This window comes from Sabethes cyaneus, chromosome 2 (genome assembly GCF_943734655.1).
Source record: "Sabethes cyaneus chromosome 2, idSabCyanKW18_F2, whole genome shotgun sequence".
In the NCBI taxonomy this organism is placed as follows: Eukaryota; Metazoa; Arthropoda; class Insecta; order Diptera; family Culicidae; genus Sabethes; species Sabethes cyaneus.
Window position 1 is genome coordinate 91,743,316 of NC_071354.1, and position 26,506 is coordinate 91,769,821.

Here is a 26,506-nt window from a genome sequence, read left to right on the forward strand (position 1 = left end):
ATTGGTTTTAGTCTAATTTAAGTTGGTGCTAAATTCTGCTTTCCGGTTTCGCATTGACTTTAGATTATATTTGTAAAAGTACACTTGAGCAATTCCAGATGACATGAGTAAAAGGTACAACTTGACCCTCTCAAGACAAGTCAAGACTAATTTTTAAAATGGACTATGTGCTTTCGCATATGAAATTTAAAACTGTTGATGATAGTGGATTGCTGTTTACACTACAAAAGAAAAAAACAGTAAAACGCTGTAAAACGCAAAGCAAAGTAAAGCTTCCTGTGTTTTTATTCGACTAACTTCACAGCCAGCTGTTGGAGTACAGGACTATTGCGGGGCTAATTGAGATTCGAACTTACGGCGCCTGGCTTGTTAGACCAGTGTAGTAACTCGAATAATAATAGAGCGACACACACGGTACTAGCTGGAATTACGAGTAACCAAGGGAAGATCAGGTAACCAATCCAGTTAGGAACTTGATCGTATGCTAACTAGTATGGTGGCTCTGCCATGCTTATGCGCGTTCGTTCTTCAGATTAAGAGCAACTCAAAACAGCGTCTGAACTCCATACTAGTTCTAACAGCAGCAACGCGGCGATAAATGTCGAATTTTCTCCATTGACGGTGATCATTTCTTCCTTCTCAGCAAAAGAGATGACTTAGGTTCTGCTGTGCGATCTGCAACCCAAGAAACATTTCTACGCTGAATAAACATTTTAGCAGCCATAATTATTCAGCCTTAGCTGAATATGCATCGAATAAAATTTATGTAAACAACTGTACAATACTTATTCATCCGAAATTGGAGAACGTATACAACCTATTTTATTCGAGGCGGAAAAACACTTGTTAAGCCGTTATATAGCCTCTGTGCGCCTGGTTCCCAGCTTTGCGCAAATTGATTATTTAAAAACGCGCAAAATGCTCTATTAAGCTACATTACAGCTTCAAAGCAGCTATTAGCAAGCCCAAAGCTTGACTTAGATGTTTAAGAGCTGAAAAAAGGTTTTTCTAATACTAAACCATAATTCAGCCACAGGTTAAATAAATTCAGCCAAAAAAACGTTTGATCAGCCTAGAATTGTTACTTGGGGTAGCTGCTTTCAAAGCTGCAATGAACCTTAATAGAGGCTTTTGCGTGTTTTTAAATAACCAATTTGCGCAATGCTGTCAATTCTATTTTTAGAACGAGAAACAATTTTGCAATGCGTTTTCAGTCGCTCAATCAACGTCCTTTCAACCTTTATGCAGCCAAAACATAATCTATTTTTAAATTTAAAAAAGAATAGAACGCGTCATATTTATTTTGCTATGGCGTCGCATGCTATGTTTTAAATTTTGAATAACTTGAATTAGTATATGCAAGCTAATTAAAATTGCATGTCGTCATCTTTCGGGAATTGAACCGCCATCTTCTGATCCTTAAGTCCTTTTAATTGGCCTCTTACTGTTACTGTCTTAGCCGCCCTGGTTTCTGTTCACTGAATGCTGGCTGTTGTCGCTCATCAATTATCCTCATCCATGATCCATTACTTCCGGATACTTTTTCTGAATTTCCTGTTTTCTTTGTTTTTTGATTTTCCTGATTTCTCAGTTTTCTCTATTTTCTGACTTTCCTGCTTTCTCTGTTTTCTGACTTTCCTTGTAATAATATATATACCTTGTTACATGTGTTTATGTAGGTTGAAGTTGAGGTGCAAGTTCGAGTTAGCAAATGATAAGTTAGAAAATTTTCGAACGAAACGTTGTGTGGGTACGACTTGCACCGTTGCATGTAAGATAAAGCGACACCTAGCGAGGAATAGTAAAACGTTAGATAAGACAGAATACACAGTTTCACTGGATGGCATAAATTGAGGCGTATTTCTGCCACGTTGTACCGACGTTATGACATCATTCGGGAAACTTCCAGAAATTTCCTATATAACTGATTGAGTAGTAGGTAGCGGGAGCAAGTAAATAGAAAACGACCAATCAGAGCACAGCACGCTAACACCTTTCGATCGCTTGTGAGGTGGAAAGCGTGATCGACTCGTTCTCTTTGGTGGAGACCGTACTCGAGTTAAGATAAATTTTATCGAGCAGTGTGAATCATTTAGTTTGAATAATATAATTTGAGATTTAAGTTGGTACGCGAGTGAATATTCAACTCGAAATTATATTGTGAGTGTTTGAAACATTTATTACCAAGATGCATTTTAACTAGTTTTTTAACTTTACAGTACGCGTTCGGAAAAACTATTTAGTTAAAGTTTTAGAATTTATTTTAAAATTTGTGCTGTCTCAGGTAAGGATAAAAGTTATTGAAGAAAGTGAAAACCAACTAATGTGAGTACGTTGAATAGGTTCACCCACCAATTCAACGTGGGTGCTAGTCTAGACTGAAACTCGAGTGTGGATTGTGGTCGTGCTGTCTGGCAAGCCGCTGGTTCTCCACCGACAGTGTTCCGCGGACGCATTTACCCCGACGAATTCTTGGCCGTCGTCAACATCGGCCGCGGTGCCGCCACCCAACGCATACGACCTCCCACTGATACTACTGCTCGCCTAGAAACCACGTGAGATGATCTCGACCACCGTTGGGCACTTGTTAATCCGTCCACGAAAGCAAGTAAGCACGCATGTTGGGGGGCTCCGTAGCCGCAAGGTTACCGAGTCTGCTTTGACAAGCGAGTGGTCGTGGGTTCGAATCTTAGTAGAATCAAGCCATTCTCGATGTCAAGTGACTTTAGCATGGGTTTATTCTCAGGCCCCTCCATTTACCCTTCCTTCGTGCTGAATTCTATATTTACCCTCTGAAGCCTCTTAACAGTGCAAATGTCCCTCCTATAGTTAAGTGTACTGGTCAGAGGTACGAATGAGTCCTCGCCAGGGACGGCTATAATATAGGATAGTGCTGGCAGCGAGGAATAAGTGGGTAAAGTAGATTAAGCTTTGAAGGAAGGGTAAACCCCAATACACGCAAGCACGCATAAAATTTAATAAGCATATCGCTCACTCAATAGCGATTATAGCAAAAAGAAATGCAGTGCAGGTCATACAGCAAACACCCGGGCGATATTACAATAGATCAACTATACTGGTCGCAGTAATGAGTCCACACATGGAAAAAGCACGCATGTTTGAGCTCAGAAGAACGAAAAAAAAGTGAAAGTTGGTTGGAAGCAAATAAAAATAAGCTAGTGGCGCCAAAAGAAAAGCTAGGTAGAATCTGCACAGATTATTTTGATTCGGTTCGAGCTAGATGTGAATAAAACACTTGGAGTCGGGAAACTAACAAAAGACATTTTGGTTAGTGCGATTAGTAAAAATTGAACCTGTTCGATTAACTTAACGATTGTGCGCCTCCATTTGAGTGTTAAAGGTAAACGTGGTGCTGATTTGGTCTCGCGCTCCCTAAACGATTTTTCGCAGTATTTTCGTTAGACTTTGCGGTTTGGATTTCGTTACACCCGCCCCGTGGTAAGAGTCTTTGGCCGGACATCGACGTGCTCTAGTGGCCTTCTCTGTCTTAGGGAAGTGGCGCTTAAGTCACTAGAGTGTAGTAAACTGCCACAGAGTTCCGAATTCGAACGATTGAGTCGGAAGGAACCAAAGGCGAAGTTACATCCTGTTTTCTCTGTTTTCTGACATTCCTGTTTTCTCAATTTACTCTGTTTTCTGACTTTCCTGTTTTCTCAATTTTCTCTGTTCACTGACTTTCCTGTTTTCTCTGTTTTGCCTGTTTTCTGAATTTCCAGTTTTTCTGTTTTCTGACTTTCCTGTTTCCTCAGTTTTCTCTGTTTTCTGACTTTCGTGTTTTTTCAGTTTTCTTTGTTTTCTGACTTTCCAGTTTTCTCTGTTTTCTGACTTTCCTGTTTTCTCAGTTTTCCCTGTATTATTAATTTCCTGTTTACTCTTTTTTCACCTTCTTGTTTTCTCAGTTTTCTTTGTTTTCTGACTTTCCTGTTTTCTCTGTTTTCTGACTTTCCTGTTTTCTAAGTTTTCTCTAATTTCTGAATTTTCTTTTTTATCTGTTTTCTGACTTTCCTGTTTTCTCAGTTTACTCTGTTTTCTGACTTTCCTGTTTACTCAGTTTTCTCTGTTTTCTGACTTTCCTGTTTTCACTGTTTTCTGACATTTCTGTTTTCTCAGTTTTCTGACTTTCCTGTTTTCTCTGTTTTCTGACATTCCTGTTTTCTCAGTTTACTCTGTTTTCTGACTTTTCTGTTTTCTCAATTTTCTCTGTTCTCTGACTTTCCTGTTTTCTCAGTTTTTCCTGTTTTCTGAATTTTCTGTTTTCTCTGTTTTCTGACTATCCTGTTTCCTCAGTTTTCTCTGTTCTCTGACTTTCGTGTTTTCTCAGTTTTCTGACTCTCCTGTTTTCTCTGTTTTCTGACTTTCCTGTTTTCTCTGTTTTCTGACATTCCTGTTTTCTCAGTTTTCTCTGTTTTCTGTCTTTCCTATTTTCTCTGTTTTCTGACTTTCCTGTTTTCTAAGTTTTCTCTAATTTCTGAATTTTCTTTTTTATCTGTTTTCTGACTTTCCTGTTTTCTAAGTTTTCTCTGTTTTCTGAATTTTCTGTTTTATCTGTTTTCTGACTTTCCTGTTTTCTCAGTTTTCTCTGATTTCTGACATTCCTGTTTTCTCAATTTACTCTGTTTTCTGACTTTCCTGTTTTCTCAATTTTCTCTGTTCACTGACTTTCCTGTTTTCTCAGTTTTCCCTGTTTTCTGAATTTCCAGTTTTTCTGTTTTCTGACTTTCCTGTTTCCTCAGTTTTCTCTGTTTTCAGACTTTCGTGTTTTCTCAGTTTTCTGACTTTTCTGTTTTCTCAATTTTCTCTGTTCTCTGACTTTACTCTGACTCTGATTAGGCTGGCAAATGAGTGAACATGTGCAAATATATCACCTCTGTTTTCTAACTCCTATCTCTACCTCCACGAGGTGCCGGCTGGGGTACGGTAGCCAAAGTTGCGCACCTGGTGGTACGCAACTTTGGTTGTCGTATGCAGACAGAGAAGGTGGAACACTCGCTGTGTGGTTTCCGGCTACCTAATCGTGCAGTTCGGCGCAGGATTTTCGGAGGGCGCGGCTGCGGGGTGTGAGCACACCGGGAGAGAGTTATTTTCTCAGCTGGCTTAGCACAGAGAGAGAGAAAGAGACTCTTAATCGGTCTGTTTTACACAATCTGCACTTACGCCCTTTGGCGGTTGGTGCCGAATTGTACGTTTGGGTAAAAATTGAGCCACGGGACCTGATCCTGCCGGGAGTCGGCAAATCAGGTGCCCCTAAGTCAAGGTCTATCTCCGTGCCGATGACTGAATGGCTGGAGGGGTGAAAACATGCCAGTCGCGAACGGAGTGCTTTGGGCATCTTGCCCCTACTGTGCCATGCGGGGCTCTGGTACGGTCGATCTTTGTTGTCCCTTGCGTTTCGTGGGAACAGCATAGTAGTCCTGCCCAATTTCCCTTATGGGTTTTACGCCAAGTGCGTTCTGGCCAACTTAATTGGCTTCGCTTACAATTTGCTGTCTGATCTGTGTTGGAGATTGTTTGTGCATATACTCCGCTAGTCAAATAGTTAGAGTCGCACAAATAAATCTTCAACACAAACGGGCAGCAAATTTGTATTTATGCGAAAAACTTTTTAATGGCTCTGTCACCATCGCATTGGTCCAGGAGCCATATTTTCGCAAGGGGTACTTTCATTCGACGGATATTGGAAACCAGAACTTTGCTGTTTTCAGCAAAACTGGTATGACAAATCCTCGTTTGATGCCCAGGGCATGCATATTGTTGCATAGGTCAATTAGTGCATGCCTTATCTCTGAGTTGACTACTCGAGATATTTGTGCAGTCACAGTAGAACTCGTCGTGGATGATGTCCATAGGCGCTATGTCTACTGTTCTGCATACTTACCACACGATGAACCGTCTCCCAGCGACGATTTCAGAAATGTGGTGAGATACTGCCAATCTAGTGGGCTTCCGCTCATTGTAGGCAGTGATGCCAATGCCCATCACATCATTTGGGGCAGCTCGGATATCAATCTGAGAGGCTCTGATTTGATGGAATATTTGAGTGGTACCAACCTTGGAATACTCAACATTGGCAATTGTCCAACTTTCATACGAGCTGGTAGAGAGGAAGTGTTAGATATAACACTCTGCTCTAACAGGATCAGTCATGAGTTGGCACAATGGCATGTTTCAAATGAGACACCAATATCTGATCATTGCTTTATATATTTTGATCATTTGGGTGTCTCCTTGAACGCTGCAACATTTCGCAATCCGAGATTTTCTGACTGGGAACTCTTTGAGGAGGAACTGGCGACGAAATTTCAAGGATTCGAACCAACGATTGAGTCATCGATCGACTTGGATGTGGCTGTAGATGTCACAACATCTTTTATTGCGGAAGCTTTTGAAGTAGCTTGCCCACTAAAAACTATTAAAACGACTAGAGGAACACCATGGTGGAACTCTCATCTCGCGGAACTAAAGAAACGATGCAGGAGAGCCTGGAATAGACGTCGGAGGGATGGCGTGGAGCCTTTCAAGCAGGCCCGGAAAGCCTATGCAAAGGCTTTACGATCTTCAGCACGCACGAGCTGGCACAGGTTCTGTAGCAACGTTTCCAGTTTCGGCGAGGCAAGTCGACTTAATAAAATACTGTCAAAATCGAAAGATTATCAGGTTAATAACATTCGAAGTTCGAACGGTGAATACTGTTCGAATGACAATGAAATCCTGGAATGTCTCTTTTATAGTCACTTTCCGGGCTGTGTGGAACCTGAAGTTCGAAACGATCCAGAAATCGTTTTAGGTGGCTTAGACTCATGGGCTTTTGCTCGGAGACTTGTCACAACTGAAGCGATTGAGTGGGCCGTGAACAGCTTCTCTCCATACAAATCTCCTGGAACAGATGGAATATACCCTATTCTACTGCAAAAAGGATTCAAGTACTTCAAACACATTCTGAGAAGGATGTTTGTGTGTAGTATTGCTATTGGGTACATCCCAACTCAATGGCGTGAAATAACCATTAAGTTTATTCCTAAAGGTGGACGCGCGACATACGAGCAAGCCAAAAGTTTTAGACCAATCAGTCTAACGTCTTTCTTGCTTAAATCACTTGAGCGGATTGTTGATCACCACATCCGCGAAACAAGCTTACTAGAAGTTCCTCTTCATTCAGCACAGCATGCTTATCAAAGTGGCAAGTCTACAACCACTTTATTACATGATGTGGTGGATAAAATTGAGGTTGCTTTTTCACAAAAGGAATCTTGCTTAGGAACTTTTTTGGATATTGAAGGCGCGTTTGATAACGTATCTTTCGCTTCCATTTTGGAGGCTGCTCGTTATCATAATGTGCCTTCAATAATCATAAAGTGGATAGAACAAATGCTTAGTAACCGATTGCTTTTTTCGTCCTAACGGCAAGCAAGCATTTGGAAGCAAAGTGTTTGTGGATGTCCACAAGGTGGCGTTCTCTCGCCTCTTTTATGGAATCTTGTGGCGGACGGCCTATTGAGGAAACTCAATGGTCTAGGCTATCCGTCGTATGGTTTTGCGGATGACTATCTCATCCTAGTAGTTGGAAAGTGCATAAGCACATTATTTGACTTAATGCAGCAGGCACTACGTGTCGTAGAAACGTGGTGCCGAGAAACTGCACTTTCGGTAAATCCGAGCAAAACATCTATCGTCTTATTTTCAAGACGTAGAAATACCAATGGAGCTCGCGCTCTGCGCTTTTACGATTCGGATGTTGATGTTGTGAACGAAGTGAAGTACGTGGGGTTGATTCTCAACTCCAAGCTTGACTGGTCCACAAATATTGATTTCCGAATTAAAAAAGCGTGCATGGCCTTTGGGCAATGTAGACGAGCAATTGGCAACTCTTGGGGGCTTAAACCCAAATACATACACTGGTTATACACGGTCGTTGTCAGACCAATACTGGCGTATGGTTGTCTTGTATGGTGGCAGAGAGGGGAAGTTGTGACTGTCCAGACAAAGCTAAACCATCTTCAAAGGATGTGTTTAATGGCAATGTCTGGTGCATTTACTACAACTCCTACTGCCGCCCTAGAAGCTATTTTCAATATTAAACCTCTACACTTCCACCTGAAGCAAGAGGCACTAATATGTGCTTATCGACTACACGCGATTGGCCTTTGGCAGTCTGTGGACGGTTCCACTGGTCATACTCGACTGTGGTCGCAAATTGTTGCTGAGGACAAGTTTGCCCTTGCTCCTAGCGATGTAACGCTCATGCGTACTTTCCCGTATAGGACTTTCTCAAGTGACTTTCCTCCTAGAGAGGATTGGGTGTCAGGCTACATGGAAAGGAAAATTTCCGACTATGTGGTCTGTTATACCGATGGTTCCTTGTACGAAGGTCGCGCGGGTGCTGGTGTTTACTGCCGTGAGCTGGAATTGGAGGAATCCTATTCGTTGGGTAGTTACTGCACCGTTTTTCAAGCTGAAATCTTTGCAATTATGTGCGGAGCTCAGTTTGCACTTCAGAAAGAACTGATAGGCAAGATTATCTACTTCTGTTCTGACAGTCAAGCCGCTATGAAAGCCCTTTGTACGGCTAATTCTAAATCTAAAACAGTCATCGCCTGCCACACCCAATTAGAAGAACTAAGCATTCTAAATGCCGTTCATCTGGTTTGGGTTCCTGGCCATTCTGGTATAACCGGAAATGAATGGGCTGATGAACTAGCAAGATCTGGAGCAGAAAAGTCGGTTTTCGGACCGGAACCTGCTTTACCAATTGCGGCATGTTGGATAAAACAAAAGATTCGATCTTGGTTTTCATCTGAACATGTACGTTATTGGGAAAATCTTGAAACTTGTCGTCAAACGAAAAGTTTCATTGTTAAGCCTTGTGAGAAGGTTGCGAAATTTCTTTTGCAACACTCAAAGGTAAATTGCAGTATTCTTGTCAGATCACTGACTGGTCACTGCAGACTAAATTATCATATGGCTACGATTCAGCGAGCTGAATCGTTTCATTGTAATTTATGTGAATCCGACTACGGTACACCATATCACGTAATTTGCAACTGTCCTGCAGTAGCACAATTGCGTCATAGGATCTTTGGATCCTACGTCTTAAATGAATCGGATTTTAGGAAACTAAAATTACGAGACATTTTGATGTTCCTTACCGAAAGCGGTATTGAGCTATAAGCTCTTATTTATCATGAGTATACCCCCCAGGGGGTGTACTTTTGATAAGTTAACTACCAAGGATTGCAGTATCCCCTCGGGGGTACAAAAATCTCTCGGTATATATATGTTTGTGTTTGTCCAAATTCCTCATCCACCCCTTCCTATTCCTCCTGTTTTCCTTCCCGTCCTCATCAGGTAAATGATGACACGGGCAAGATGGGCAAGGCACAAATCTTCCACATGATTGTGAGGAACGTGCTGCTCGAGCCAAAGATGCTGATACCTGATTCCTGTTTTCTCTGTTTTCCCTGTTTTCTAAATTTTCTGTTTTCTCTGTTTTCTGACTTTCCTGTTTCCTCAGTTTTCTCTGTTTTCTGACTTTCGTGTTTTTTCAGTTTTCTTTGTTTTCTGACTTTCCAGTTTTCTCTGTTTTCTGACTTTCCTGTTTTCTCAGTTTTCTCTGTATTCTGAATTTCCTGTTTTCTCTTTTTTCACCTTCTTGTTTTCTCAGTTTTCTTTGTTTTCTGACTTTCCTGTTTTCTCTGTTTTCTGACTTTCCTGTTTTCTAAGTATTCTCTAATTTCTGAATTTTCTTTTTTATCTGTTTTTTGACTTTCCTGTTTTCTCAGTTTACTCTGTTTTCTGACATTACTGTTTACTCAGTTTTCTCTGTTTTCTGACTTTCCTGTTTTCACTGTTTTCTGACATTTCTGTTTTCTCAGTTCACTCTGTTTTCTGACTTTCCTATTTTCTCAGTTTTTCCTGTTTTCTGAATTTTCCGTTTTCTCTGTTTTCTGACTTTCCTGTTTTCTAAGTTTTCTCTGTTTTCTGAATTTTCATTTTATCTGTTTTCTGACTTTCCTGTTTTCTCAGTTTTCTCTGATTTCTGACATTCCTGTGTAGTCAGTTTTCTCTGTTTTCTGACTTTCCTGTTTTCTCTGTTTTCTTAAGTTTTCGGTTTTTCAGTTTACTCTGTTTTCTAACTTTCCTGTTTTCTCAATTTTCTCTGTTCTCTGAATTTCCTGTTTTCTCAGTTTTCCCTGTTTTTTGATTTTTCTGTTTTCTCTGTTTTCTGACTTTCCTGTTTCCTCAGTTTTCTCTGTTTTCTGACTTTCCCGGTTTCTCAGTTTTCCCTGTTTTCTGAATTTTATGTTTTCTCTGTTTTCTGACTTTCCTGTTTTCTCAGTTTTCTCTGTTTTCTGACTTTGCTGTTATCTCAGTTTTTTCTGTTTTCTCTGTTTTCTGCCTATGCTGTTTTCTCAGTTTTCTCTGTTTTCTGACTTTCCTGTTTTCTCAGTTTTCTCTGTTTTCTGAATTTCCTGTTTTCTGAATTTCCTGTTTTCTCTTTTTTTACCTTCCTGTTTTCTCAGTTTTCTTTCTTTTCTGACTTTCCTGTTTTCTAAGTTTTTCTGTTTTCTGACTTTGCTGTTTTCTCTGTTTTCTGACTTTCCACTTTTCTCTGTTTTCTGACTTTCCCGTTTTCTCAGTTTTCTCTGTTTTCTTAAGTTTTCTGTTTTCTCTGTTTTCTGCCTTTCCTGTTTTCTCAGTTTTCTCTGTTTTCTGACTTTCCTGTTCTCTCAGTTTTCTCTGTTCTCTGACTTTCCTGTTTTCTCAGTTTTCCCTGTTTTCTTAACTTCCTGTTTTCTCTTATTTTTACCTTCCTGTTTTCTTAGTTTTCTTTGTTTTCTGACTTTCATATTTTCTCTGTTTTCTGACTTTCCTGTTTTCTAAGTTTTCTCTAATTTCTGAATTTTCATTTTTATCTGTTTTCTGACTTTCCTGTTTTCTCAGTTGAATGCAATGGTGGCTTTGCAAATACGTGGACGGGGTTTCATAAGTACAACGCCTTTCAAATTTCAATTTCAAAATTCTTTTCAAATCCCTTGTGTGCATCATATAGGTTGAAACAGTAATGAATGACCAGCCCACAGATTATTAAATTGAATATGATTGTGCGTAATTTGACATGTTTCAATAATCTTTCTTTAACTCGCTTGTGGCCTTTAAAAGGGCCATTGATTACAAATAACATTAAAGCCCAAGCACGTTCATCGTAAATATGACGTGCCATTCGAATGTCCTTCTTTTTTGACATGAATGGCAAAAGGCACGTTAGTTAACGGCGTTGATTCACTGTCTCTTGCTCCGAGAAGGTTTGACTAATTTACTTTCACAGTTTACCGCTTGTTACGCAGCAGAAAATATGACACATTCGCAAAAATTTGTGTTTCATTTGTATGAGACTCCTTATCCTCCTACCACAGGGGTGAGAGGTCTCAAACCATCATAAAATAAATTCATGCCTCCAAAAACCCCCACATGCCAAATTTGGTTTCATTTGCTTAATTATTTCTTGAGTTATGAGGAAATTTGTGTTTCATTTGTATAGGAGCCTCTCTGTTAAAAGACGAATGGGTCTCAGTACACCATAGAAAAAAATCCTCCCTCCTAAGATCCCCACATGCCAAATTTGATTCCATTCGCTCGATTAGTTCTAGAGTTATGAGGAAATATGTATTTCATTTGAATGGAAGCCCCCCTCCCTCCCTCTTAGAAGGGGAAGGGGTCTCAATCAGTATACCATAGTACAAATTCCTGCCTTCTAAAATCCCTACATGTCAAATATGGTTCCATTTGCTTGATTAGTTCTCGAGTTTTGAGGATATTTGTATTTCATTCGTATAGGAGCCCCCCCCCCTCTTACTCCCTCCTTAAAATTGCCCTCTTACCCCCTCCGTAAAATTGCTGATCATTTTGTCTATCCAACGCCATATGAATTGTTTAGTTTCGTTCTAGTACTAGACTACTAGTAGTTATTAGCATTTGAAATCTTTCATTCAAACGTTACACTTCTATTTTCGTTTTCACAAAGTGCTACTCAGTCCCAGTATAGTAAACAAAGGCGTAGTCGTACGTCTAAATCTAATCGACCTGTTTTTGCTCAAAGATGTTACATATAACAAAATTACAACCATGTAAACATAACAGGTCTTGCTAATTTTCAGTCAGCTCAAACTGGTAACTTTACCCTCGGATGGTAAAGGTAAACCGGTAAAAGCGGGAACGTCGATGACAGTATATCTGGAATTGAATCTGATGTTCTAACCTCTCCGGAATCACAAAGCTATGTAAAAACTGCATACCACTCCCCCATCCCCCTGTAAGTCCCAACGTTTGCATTTTTCCAGCGTGTGCATAGGGACAAAACTGAAAATACATCTCTGCGGTTTTTTCTTAGTTGATCTAAAGCAAAACTTTCCTGAAAGTTTCAGATTTTATCTCAACTGGAAAAAGTTTGGGGCTTAATGGGTTAAAGGAACTAAGCGGAAGTTCTTTGAGAATAAAGGTAATTTCTTTTATTTACAAAATAAAAAGAAGATGGACTAATCTCAAGTTTTTAGTCTTGACCTTGGAATGAGGTCATACATATATTACTATTTTTTTGAAACGATGGTTCTACAATTGATGAAGGGACGGTACGGGAAAGAAATGAAAAATTTTTGGTGAAGGTGGGGAAGAGCGGAAAGGAAGGGGGGGGGGGGTATTGGTAGCTATGCTTGACAAGTAGTCATTTTGACTCCTACCTTTTGTCCAATGCTGGAAGGTGCATGAGTCGAACCAAGCTGTAATCTGAGATTATAACCGGATTCGAACCCACAACACCCGCCAGGGCATGTGGTTCGCTGGTACTTGTACCTTTGAACCATAGAGGCGCTGGACAAAAGGAGACCGCAAAATCCACTCCTCAAGCATAGCGACGCGTTTGGTTGGGTTATCGACACATATTGTGCCGCTTCCTGCATCAATTGCAGATTACCACCGAGCGAGAATTTTTAATCTAACTACTGTTTACTTTCAGGACGACGACACTATGCCGGCCCTTACGACTTGCAAGGTACTGCACGTGACGGAGTGGATTTTGCGGTCTCCTTTTGTCCAGCGCCTCTATGGTTCAAAGGTACAAGTACCAGCGAACCACATGCCCTGGCGGGTGTTGTGGGTTCGAATCCGGTTATAATCTCAGATTACAGCTTGGTTCGACTCATGCACCTTCCAGCATTGGCAGAGGTTGGAAAACTCGCAAAATGAATAGATACGCCGAGCATCGGCAAACGGTTTTTATCATGATAAAACAGCTACGCGAGTGGTTCAATTCGCCTATAACAATGAGCAACATACACTCACGCTTCGTAGCATCGCTGAATATACGAATATCGCGAGCAAAGCAAAAGTGCAAATTGACGTTTTCTGCTGCTTGTAAAGCCACTAACACTACTTTAAACTATTCCCTTTTCGTGGTAATATTATTTTGAATAATTTCCGACGTCCCCGGGCATTCTATATCCGAAAAATCGAACACACTCAATGTTCAATATTCAATTTTTGAACGAATTCTGATGTTCACATTGAAGTTCTGTTCGTGATAAAATTCAAAGCTGATGCGTGCATTATCGGCGAGGCAGGCGAATAGTGTATGTTCATGAGGGATGTTAACCGTTATGTGTGCGACAAAAAAAACACCTTTAGGAGGGCGACAAGGGTACCCGGGTACCCAAAATTGATATTGTTATAACATCAACAATTTTAAACCGATTTTGATGAAATAAGTGTCATTTGATTCGTTAATTTATCTAGTTTTGAATTATTTGGCCATTTGGCCATTAAAAAACATACGGGGCTCAAAATTCCGGAATTCCGACAGAGTGTCCGCTGTGAGGTAGAGAATTGATTGTATTGCAGGAAAATCAGTCATGCGGATATAAAAACTCTAAAAATTCATACAATGAATTATTTCATTTAACGATATGAATCAGGTTGGCCATTCCGGAGTAGGTTCCTGTGGGGTCATGGGTGGCCAGTTTAGGATTGGAGGTAAAACCTAGCAATATGGGTATCAAAGTTCTTGGAATTAGTTCGGTAGGTGATATTTTTTACATTTCGATGTATTTTGATTGGTTATTTCGAAAATGGTTTCTACGGGATCCCAGATGATACCGCAGGATTCAAGATAATGCTTAGCATTATCAGAACAGTTCAAAACGTAGAACCATCCGTTATACATTTGGAACCAGTTCTAAAATTATTAATCAGTACTAAACTGGCCATATCAGTTCAAAACATCTAAGAGATCCGCTAAACCAATCCTAATATTGGATTAGGCACCCAACTGGCCATCTGTAACCCTACAGGAACCCAATTCTGGAATGGCCAATGCGATTTAAAGCCACCAATTTATATAATAAGATGAAAACAGGGTCCACAATGTCAAGTTCAAAGCTAATAGCTTTGCTGAAAGCTGATATTCTTTCAAAACAGGCGGCTTCCCACGTTTTACCAGACATTGCTCCGGAATTACCGATTCCCGGGAACTACATGTCATTTTATGGCCAAATGATTTATCTAATCAAAACAAGATAAATGTACGAATCAAATGCCACTGGTTTCATCCAAATCGGTTCAAATTAGCCAAAGTTATGAACATAGCAAATCATGGGTACCCGGGTACCCTTGTCGCCCTCCTACGTAATAAAAAAATTCAAGTGCCTCTCATTGGTAATCCCCTTTATGGATATGCACCAAAAAAACCTCAATTACTTAAGATCAACGAGTTCTACGATGTCGCAAAATTTCAATGACGTATGTTTTAAATTGAATGAGTTATAACAATTTTAAAACTGAAAAGGTACCCGGGTACCCTGTTGCACACATAACGGTTAATCGATTCAAATGAACACTTTTTCGCGAATTCTCCAACCACTGAGCATTGGACAAAAGGTAGGAGTCAAAATGACTACTTGTCAAGCATAGCTACCCCCCCCCCCTTCCTTTCCGCTCTTCCCCTCCTTCACCAAAAATTTTCATTTCTTTCCCGTACCGTCCCTTCATCAATTGTAGAACCATCGTTTCAAAAAAATATTAAAAAGAAGATGGCCCAAATGAAAGCCTTGAGGAACCCCAGGAGTGACTTGAATAGGACTCCGAGTTCATTCCGTTAAATTTAATCATTTGTTGGCGATTAGTTAACCCTTCTAGTGTCCAAATTTTTTTTCAGCTGGAAAAAAATTTGATTATTTTCTTATTTATTTTTATCTATTATTTATTTTCTATGATTATTTAAAAATGTCTTGATTACTTTTAGTGTAACACAGATAATGTAATCTTAATTATAACGATAAGATGTAATGAATTATCGAAAACATTTCGTGTGATATGTGATTTTCTAAACTTCTATTAGGGACGATTCAAATATGACATCCACCAAATTTCTGCTTTTTTAGACCCCCCCCCTCCCCCCTCTGTCCGATTGTGACACAAAACTCAACCTCCCCCCCCTTTGGACGTCACACAAGCCTAAAATAGAAATAAAAAGCATGTTAAAAGTAAAAACTGGTTTATAAAAATAGCTTAATCTTTTAAGAAGTAGTGTAAGATTAAAAAATCATAGAAAATAACAGTCGTGTATTTTCTCCAAAAAAAGAAATTTAAATTTCTTGATTTTTCCGGATAAACTGATTTAAAGTTATCTTTTTAACGAAATTATAAAAAGATTCAACGGTTTGCTAACTTTCTCCACCCAGAGAGTAGACTTTTACTGATTTTTTACAGATTTTTTTATCGAATTGCTATATGTAATTTTATTAGTAAAAAATATTTTTATGAGCACGATTTATGAATAGCGAACAAAAGCTCTAACAACCTTCAATTGCAAATCGTCACAAATCAATGAAGAAATGAAGTTTTGGTATCAACTAAAGAGCACCACTCCGCTTTAAAACAGCTTCAATCTGCATTGGCCAGGCAGGTTTCGCTACATCGTGACGATAGCTTTTAAAGTTTATTTTGTACTTGTCTATCAAATATTTAGTAAAAGGCTAGAAACTTTGATTGCAAATGAACTGAAAATGATTTACATATATCTTTTAATGTAACGCATGGTATAATTAATCTAGTGTAACAAAGGAAAATCGTGCCCGACTTTCGGCGCCGTCAGCTGAAACAATTGCCAGCTTCAATTGAAGTTTGCTTGAAAGATTCTGTTCAACAAATGAAACAAGTCGCTTTTTGAGTGAAGAGAAGTTAGGAGAGATTCAGCTTCATTTATTTGTTTCGACGATGTCGGGGCCTCTTGCGATCTTCTGAAGTAAGATAATTTCGAAAATCGAAATAAATCGATGAGTTTTTGTAGCCTTTTTCTGAGAATAAATTTTCTTCGACGGATGTCACATTTGCCAAGACCCCCTCTGTCACAACCTGTCACAAAATTGACACCCCCCTCCCCCCATAAGCAGTGGACGTCATTATTGAATGATCCCTTAATATAAAAGCCTAGTTCGGTCATATGGCGTCCTATTCACTGAACTTAAAAAGTGTTGCAACGCATGCGGGTACAGCCAGTATCATTATAATTAAGGTGTCTCGTGAAAGCTCAAGTTCTCACAGGTCACAGGACAACAGACAATCATTTAAAGACAATCAAAATCACGCCAAATACTAAAATGGTTTTATGCACGCATATTCATTCAACTTGGATGCATAATACGAAGTGATTTTATAAAAAGGATGCGCTCATGGTGCTATTTCTGATTTGATTCTTTTGCCGTCTTCAACTGTATAAATGCGTCAATTCATTTCCACTCCGTCGCAAGCTAACTCCAATTTCATGTGACATTTGACAGCTTATTTGGTTAATGCGATCGGTCGGAGCAACCGTTGAGCAAAGAAGCGTGATTGATATCGATTGAGACGTCTGGCAGGCTAATGTTTAGTAATCACCGGTTTGCCCGCTTTCCTTGCAATCAATGCTATCATTGTGTTGGCCGAAAAAAGGTTGCCCGAAGTTAAAAATTGATGCCTCTATTTACTCCGGAAAATAACCTATAACGAACGAAGCAAATGGGAATCACACGCTGGATCCGAATGCCATAGATGTTCTGTGGCCTGTTCGTTCTCTCTATCTCTCTAAACTGATTCCGGCCGACCAACCCACAAAAAAATGTTCAGCTTCGCCAGGATCGAAAACTGTGTTTTTTTTGTATGGGAAAAGAAGCTGAAAACAACTGAGCATATAATTTATTGTTATGGCCATTCATAAATACTTGTCAAACCGCAAATCGATAGCGAATCGTGGTTAATAGTAGCGGAAATGGCTTTAGAAAGGGTGTTTCGCTACCATTAACAGATTCGGACGTAATTATTTCTTTGTTTACACTATACAACGACGGGAAAGGTTTGAATGCAACATGTTAAAAATTCGTTTGAAAAAATGTCCTCCAGTGCTTTTGTTTCGCTCAAATTTCCATCTACCAAAAAGTCGTTAGGCTAAAAAAAGCTCAATGTGTGCTTTCATAAAAGGGGGTTGGTCCTGTGAAAAATAGTAACACTCACACTCTCACCCGAAACTATATTCAAATGCATTTTATATGGTTTGGACATTTGGTAGCTGGTTTCAAGAATGGAATTCATGTAGAAAAGCCTGCTGAACATGGCCTAGTAGTGTAGCTGTTAAGCGGAGCCCAAAACAAATGTCCGAAAAACTTCAAAGCCACTGCCAGGGGGGCTTGTCGGCTCACACGGATGTATGGTTGTGATACAATTTTTGCAGTGCCGTTGTTGATTAAAATTTTATGGCACCGTCGTCTGTTTGGTGAAGTGTGCCCGATTGTGAACTGTGGCACTGTAGATTTGGATTTTGATGAAGATGAAAGGAATGTTGGAATCATATCTTTAGTATGCTATGAGTGTCGCAGCTTTTTGGGATGTAATCTTTAGATCAAGAAGAGGGTAGAAAAAAGAGCTATGTATGATGTTAAGGTAAATTAGTTTGTACTATTTTGCTATATTGCTACAGAAATGCCCTTTAAAATATCAAACTTAAGATTTTTAAACAGCAACTCCTATGTCACGTCTTTGACAAGCATTCAACCATTGATTTCAACACTTTTTTCAAAGCTAGCTGGATAACTGCACCACCCACCGGCCTGTGGTAAAAATGGTATGCTTTCCAGAGGCAAACTATCATCTTCGCCTGTCTGAGCACGAACAAGAAAGGCAAATTTTATAAATGGATTCCGACATGATCGATTGAGACGAACCCGCTTAAAAAGGAAATGAAAAATCTATTTCTATCTTTGCCTCGTTATGTGGCACGATGAAAACCGGACGTGAAGTCGATGGATACGGAAGGAGCAAAACATCTCTCGATGGTTGATGCGCTTCTACTAGAGTGAGAAAAGATTTTCTTCCGTCTGTCTTCAACCCGGAATGTTGCAAAAATGAATGGCAGCAAATTTTGTTCTCCCGTTGATAAGACGGGTGCTGTCTGTTTATACGAGAAGATTGTGAGGCTCGTCTTGAATTCTCGACCTCATCAACATCCTCGTCGTCGTCGTCGTCGGGTGAGGATGTATCCATTTGCACAAAATATTCCTGATTGATGGTGATTGTGCGGCACGCAGAAATCGACTGCGGTCGGAGGAGTTTATCTTTTCAATTACCATATTTTCTCTGATGCGGTGATATTTTTTTGATTACCGATAAATGACGAGTTATTTTACTGGTGAAAAAGTTTCTTCGAGTTGCGTCTCTCTACCAAGGGTAGACCATAACACTTTGTTTGGTTTCCTAATAATTAATTTAGAACGTATTCAACAGCACACAGAAGAGTCCTTTCCAAATGGTGTTGATGTTTCTGGAAGGAGAAAATTTCCTTTCTCCTGAAAGGAACCATAAACAATGGATGCTCTTTTTTCATACAACCGTTAAAAAACCATACGGTATACACAAAAGCTGCTCGTAAAAATCCGCGTGAATCGTATTTTCCCTTTTGTAAAGCCGGGTTTGTTGAAACGGGAAAACGGGAACCACGAGGCTCGTATCGAGCTACAAGTAGCAATTTCCGAGAAAATTTTCCCATTCGGTGTGCAGATAATACTTCCACGATTAGGTTTAACCGTCTTTCACTTGAATAGAATAATGCCAAGCAGCTAGCTGGTTATGATTAATTTTACCAATATAATCTGACTCGCGCTCAAAAATACTATAAATCATAATTAATTACGGGCCTATTTATTTTTACCGAAAAACATTCGTCTTTAAACTGTTTACGAGCTGTCAGATTAAACTAATGAATAAATGTTGCAGGTTTGAAAATAATTAATAACTATCCAAATTAAACCGATATCCATGGTGGTGTGAGAAGGCACGTTTCTTGGTTTGGAAAATAACTTTTCAGTTCAATATTGTTAGGTTGTATCTTTGTTTTATGTGCTTCACACAATGATTTAGTCTGATTAACACCATTCTGCGGGGTGATTTCCTTCCATGAAGGTAGAAGGAAAACTATGTTGCCAAGAGCTTGTCTCGAAGCCGGGCGTTTTTCCGTAGGAAAATCAAATCTGCCCTAAGTCAGACGGGTCGAATTGAATTTAACTCGATACCACTCGCTTGCTCCTTCATGGTCCGGAAGGCGAGATCCAGACCTTCCTGCGGCCATCGTCCGTGCACGGCGGGCAATCGGCACGGATCAACTTTTGCTGGGTTGTGTTTCCAAACGGGACTTCGTAACCTTTTTCATGGAACAGAGAGTGTGGGATCGTGCCACTGCGGTCGGTTCAGCAGGGCAGAAATTTACCGCCAGTACGGCTTCGTCCTTACAGTTGATTGCGAAAATTACATTTAGCCAAGTTTCCGTTTTGCTTCGTCCCGTTCTCTTTCGTATTTCCGACAGTCGCTGTCTCCGCAACCATACTGGATTGTGGTTTTTCTGATCTGACAAATTTTGCGGTCGAACTTTGATTCCTTCGTCAGTTCGGATTTAGCAACATGACAGCAACGCTGAAGAATTGCTGCTTGTTGTGTGGCAGCTCATTTCCAATGTGAGAAAAATGTTTCTCTTTCTCGGTGAAAAGTACTGCATACTTAACAATTTTCATAGCTTCTGTTGCAGGATTTCATTTGCGGCAGCGTAAACTATCGGGGAAAAGTTAATTCAATAATTACATTCTGCGGTTTCTGTTCCGAATCTGTTGAAAATAACTTTCCACTGCGATGCAGTGGACATTTCGATTAAATTAAGAAAACAGTTTGGTTTTGCGGCGGAAGCAAAGTGGTTCTGAAAAGGAGGATGCAATTTGTTAAACGGTCTGTAAGGACTTCATAAAGTGCAGCCAAGTTAGCTTATGCGGGTAGAATGGGAATTTACCTGAAAAGTTTTCGAGCTTTGCTGAAAGATACAAGATGAATGCCTGCGGTGAAGAAAAAGTCTTTGAAGGTATTTTATAGATACTTCTTGATCTGTAATTACCTGATTCTTAATCTACTTCAATTTAAATCTTAAGTTGTTATGAAAACCGGGTAAAAGTTTTAATTTAAAAGTTAGTTTTTGATATTAAATGAAATTTGTTTTAACCGCAGAGTGTATCTAAGCAGATCTGTGTTTTACTTGTATAACATTTAACTGCACTTGTTCTTATTGCATGTTCTAAGTCACTAAACTTTTCAATAAAATCTATTAGTTAATATTCTGTCAAACTACTTACCGTTTAAAGCCGTATCTACTAAACAACTAACAGTCCCATTTCGGTTGACAAATTAAAGCCAATAGCTGGAAATCTTGTCACCCATTTTTCCTGTTACTGTTACGGTTATTATTGTTGAAAAATGTGCCATTGGTGCTGCGTTCACCTTCAGCTCTCATCGCGTGATGTATAACTGAAGGCACTACCATAATGAGCCTTATTTGTAACCCACTTCTACGATTTGTTCCCGGCTTTCAGCTGGTAGCTCTGCCTCAGAATACATACAGCAGATGTGTTTGCACGTGCGTGTGTTCGTGTTCGACGTCGCACCACCAAACAGAAATCTGTCAAGCACAACAAGCCAAGAAATGCAAAGCTAACAGTCATGAATATTCGTTGCCTCTGAAGTGGTATTTTTCGGTGATGCGTGACAATGTTCTATTGTATGATTAAAGCTCCGTTTATGGCACGAGCCTGCAATTGTACGTCTGTCGTCTGTGTTACCTTTATTTTGGCATCCGGTATGATATATTGTGGAAAACTTTTGACAGATTATAAGGTGTGAGAAGCTTCGGGCTCAGTTGAACGTGGAAGCAACATTGCAAATAAGTAACCAAGTCTGTGTTAAAATGTAATTTTATCAAAGAGTCAATAAGGCGGTGGCATTTGTAAAAGCATCTTATTTTTACAATACCTATTTTTATATCGTCGTTTATATTTCAAAAGAATAAATCTAGTTATAAACTGCGGCTATTTTCTATAGCCACACCTCATTTTGAAACAAATAATGATACTACCAAATAATGATACACCGTATGGTGAAATCATGAGATGTGTAGCCCCTCGATTTAAAAACAGATTTATACCCCTGGTTGCATTTCGGAATTTTTAGCGTGTTGCATTCGGTTAGTTTTACGTCCAACTAGTGAACTCTCGTTTCGCGTGTATTGTTTTGTACTTGGAAGTCGACAAATAACGTTAAATCGCTTTGTAAAAAGTAACACTTGTTTTAATAACACTCGAATACCATACCACACTCGAATATACAGAAGTGAGATAAGTGAGGCCTTGAAGTGTTTTGTTTGCATTGCAATGACGAAAGCGGCTGGATAATCCGAAGTTCCAGTAAAGTGTAGGATTTCAAAATTCAAAGCGTTAAGATACCCGTCAAGCGACGCCGGTGAGAGTGAAAAACGGTGGCGTAACCCCAGGCAATAGTATGCCTTCGAAAAACAATCGACGTTCCCGACAGAAGAGTGAAATGAATAGCAAACACGAAGAGGATATCGAACAACAGGAATGGAATTCACGGACCAGTGCAGCCGGAATGCCATCCAATGAACGATTATTTAATCCTACAGAGCCGATGCAGTTGATTTCTGCTTTTACAGAGAGAACAGGTGTTGCAGACAGGCTTCATTTGCGATTTTTTGCCTAGTACATGATTATTTGACTACACTGCCTATAAACGTCAGGGTAAAACCGACACCTCATAATTATCAAGTGAAAGCTTTTCTTAAAAAATTGCGGGTGGCGACAAAGAGATAAGGAAACGGTAAGCGAGAGGCAGTGGAGGTTTCAGCGCGGAAAGGTCATAGGTCGTTGGACAAAAGATTGTCTGAGCCATTACCTAGTCTGAAGTCAAAGAGACCGGTACCGAAAAGCGACAGGTATGGCATTTATAAAATCTTCGACCCCATTCTCGACCTCATCCGCCTTGAACCTAAAGGGAGTCCTCTCACTCTTAGGACCCATGAGTTTCCTGTATTTACCCCCAGTTTCCTGCGTTCATTTAACGTGACCCCAAACCACACCTGATTTGTATCCATTTTGGTCCTCACATCCGCAAAGTTCCGTCGTTGCCACCACATCCGTCCATCCTGAAGCTGAAGGAGCGTCTCCGCCATCGCAGTTAAGCCACATCGTCGCCATCGCGCTTAACCAGAACGGTAGAGTGTGCCCGCAGCCGGAACGCCGGTAGTAAACCATCGAATCCCGTGCCAAAGTCGTCGACCTGACCGCAAGCGGATCCCGGTCACCATCTCCGTCGAAAGTCGAACCCCAGGTAGGAGTCGAACCAAGGAGTTGCCCAAGGAAAAGTCGTGAATAAATGGGAAAGTTAAAGTAGAAGGCAAGATAATGCACGAGTACGGTTTTCCGGACAAACTGACGCGTCTGATCAAAGCTACTCTGGAACGAGTGATGTCCTACGTGCGCGTTCCGGGGACACTCTCAAGCCCTTTCGAATCGCGCAGAGGGTTACGGCAAGGGGATAGACTGCCTGTATATTATTCAATATCCCTATTGAAGGTGTGATCCGGCGAGCGGGCATCGAAACGAGGGGAACGATCTTCAGTAAGAGTAGCCAACTCCTAGTCTTTGCAGACGACCTCGACATCATTACTAGAAACCGTGGGACGGCGGAGGTAATCTACGCCAGAATAAAAACGGAGGCTAGGAGGACAGGGTTACAAATTAATGCATTGAAAACCAAATATATGGTAGGAAGACGCTCTCGAGAAAGTAACGTTTGCCTCCCACGGACAGTGACTATTGACGGCGATGAACTGGAAGTGGTTGATGAGTTCGTATATTTGGGATCTCTGGTCACCGCCGACAATTATACGAGTAAGGAGATCCAACGACGCATTCAAGCTGGAAATCGAACCTACTTTTCCCTTCGCAAGACGTTTCGATCAAGAAACATAGCCGCCGCAAAAAGCTGACGATGTACAAAAGGAAGCTGTCACATTGTTATCGGGTTGGTTTTGACAGCTATGGAACTTCGGCGGTGTTAAAATGATTTGAGTCGTTAGAATTAACAAGTGTAAACAAAATGCTTTAGACAATTTGCAAAAAACAGCCTATAACTTAAAACATTGAGGTGTGTCGGTTTTACCCACAGTGTCGGTTTTACATGGATTACCCCTACAGGGTGAGTAGTAATTGCTGTCAGTATTGTTTGGGCGTACTTAATTTAAAATGGGTTAATCATAGATGTGACTTCTGTGGGATTGGGATTTGAGCCTGGGTCCTCGCCGTGAGAGGCGTGAATGCTAACCACTACACCGGGACTAACCCCAGGACAAATGCTACGGATATACTTTCACGAAATACACTCAGAATTAAAATTTATGTAAGCGTCTTATTTTTGTGATTATTTACTTTATTGACAGTTATTGCTACTCATCCTGTACAACTTGATTAATTAGCAACCGGTATCATATGATCCTTAATTGTTGTGGAAACAAAAAGAGGATTGAGGAGATCGAAGGAAAGACTAAATGAGAGAGCGAAATGGAATGAGGGAAAGAAAGTCATTCTCTCAAGGGGAGATGAAAAGAAACAGGGAATGAAAGAGAAAGGTAGGAAAGGAAAGTAGCAGAGAAGGAGAGAAAAATAGATCTAGAAAGATAAAGGCCTAGAGTGAGAAAGAGAGAGAGTCCGAGAGAAAAATAATGAGGGCTAAAATTAGAAAGAGAGGACTAGTGAGCATGAGAGGGGGGTGAAGGGAGCAAGGTAGAGTTGGCTAGCGAAAGAAAGAGCAAACTACAGAGATAGAAGGAGAACGAGAGAGAGAGAGAGAGAGAGAGAGAGAGAGAGAGAGAGAGAGAGAGAGAGAGAGAGAGAGAGAGAGTAATCACTAAACTCACTGCTCCCGGCCCTAAATCCCCCAGGACCGTTACAAGGCGACTACTTCGGGGAGAGGCTGTGCTCATACACTGCTCCAATAACGGCGCTCCTGCTACCTCATAACGTGCACCCAGTCATTGACTCCCTCGGGGGCGTTGCTCCACTTTAAGACGTGTACTGATAGGGATGTGAAGTGCTCTTCACCACGTCGTGCACTCCGTCACAGGTACCTTCGCAGGATTCTCCACCAGTAATGAGCTTTGTCTAATATGGGTACAGGGATTATTTACAGTACAAAACCCATACCCACACATATGAGTCTGGTCAAAGGTTTTAGCGCACCCAGAATTGCGTTGCTTTCGATCAAGATGTCATAGGCAGACCAAGGGCATTAGTTCAATTGGCCACATCGCCATTACTATCCACCTCGACTGGCAGCCAGGCATGTCTAAAAACTGAACTAAACTGCGTGCCGCATTTGAAAACTACCACGAAGTTTATTTGAGACGGTAGGCTGTTGCCGTGCCTGATAAAACAACCCGTACGCTGTGAAAAAGCAACCGCGAGCCTTTTCAGTGTTGTTTTTTGCACACCGGGTTTCAACACTTCGGAAACACTCGGGATGGCGTGTATTTCTACTTCGTAAAAGTTTCTCGGATATATGCTGGACGATCAGCGTGAACTCGTGTCTTTTTGCTTTTCTATTTCTTTCACTCACACGGCCAATTGGAATAAGTATGAAGCGCCCCCATGCGTGTTTTTGCAAGCTTGAAAATACTCGCCTACGGTGGATTCCGATATCGGTTAACACTCGGAAATGTGCGAACCGAGGCCATTGAAAACTTAGGCTGAAAAAAATGTTAAACCTAAAGCCACCGGTGTAATGCTTCTTACACTTCGTGTTTGTTTGCATGTACGGAACGGCGTGCAAAACGAAATTAAGTTTGTTGAGTGGTTTTAGGCAAAGGTGCCCACCGTGTAAGCTCGGTTCGGTGTTTTACCCATGCCTGCTGGCAGCTCGCACTGTTGGGTATCTGACGCTTGCTGGTGCCACCGGAACGCTGTTCATCTCCCCATGTTCGCTGCAGATCGGACAAGATTTGTGTTATCACCCGGTTGGCAACTCTCCATATATTCTCATCTCCACACATTTCCCTGAGTATATTATCTGCGTTAAGAGATGGTAACTTTGCACTGTTTCAAATCTTGGACAGACGAAGACTACGTGCTCCGGTGTTTCCTCCTCATTATCGCACTCGAGACATAGGGGAGACCTTGCGTGCCCAAACCGATGCAAGTACTGCCTGAAGCGACCGTGCCCTGATATGAATATGAATTACGTCAAATAGAAATTCCCTTTTCCATGCTTTCTATTGACCCAACTGATCAGGTTTGGTATCAGCCTGCGCGTGCATCTTTCATTCGTAGCTGGGTTCCACGCTTGTTACCACTTGGACATCGACTCTGCTCTTGTCCATTTGAGTATTCCGCTGTTACCTTTCTGCCTATAATAACACCGTTTTCGACCAGTGTAATGTGAATAGGGATCATTTCGGTGATAACACAAGTTGCTTTCCACGAGATGGTTCGGTAGGCAGCAACTTGTATAGTTATCAGCCGAAAGATACTTTTCAACTTTGTCCTATTCCGCAGATTTTCCAGCAACGCATTCCAGGCTGGGCCCGCGTAACTCAGTATCGAGCAAGATGCGCTAGCCAGAAGACGCCCGTTGCTGCTGCTTTGACCAACACTATTCGGCATGCATAATTCTGGAGATTGCGTTGAAGGCCTTGGCTGCCTTATTTCAGGCACAGTCGACGTGGCTGTTAAAATTAAGTCGGTCGTCGGTCATCATACCCAAGTATTTCAGCACACGCTTAGAGGCTATGCTATGTTCACCAACGCTGGGTTCAAACCGTTGAACCGCTCTACAGTTGCTAACTAAACGCACTCCTGTTTTGTGTTGGGCTATTTGCCACTCCACTTCTTTCATCCAGGTTTCGATGTCTGAGATGACAGCATTCCTCCACAGACTCACCTATTACCGTCTTTACGATCGTCTGCGAAGCCAACGATTTCCACACCTCTAGGCAGCTTCAATGTTAGTACCCCATTGTACGCCGTGGTTCGAGGAGTGAGCCTTGTGGAACTCCCGCTGTAACCCTAAAACTCCCGCTGTAAGACTTCTG

The 26,506-nt window shown here is 40.8% G+C and overlaps 1 protein-coding gene across 1 annotated transcript in view; it reads right to left on the reverse strand.

Moving 5' to 3' along the window:
* Nucleotides 1-26,506, reverse strand: part of LOC128735689 (uncharacterized) — a 136,315-nt gene that overhangs the window by 109,173 nt on the left and 636 nt on the right. The window lies entirely within an intron of this gene.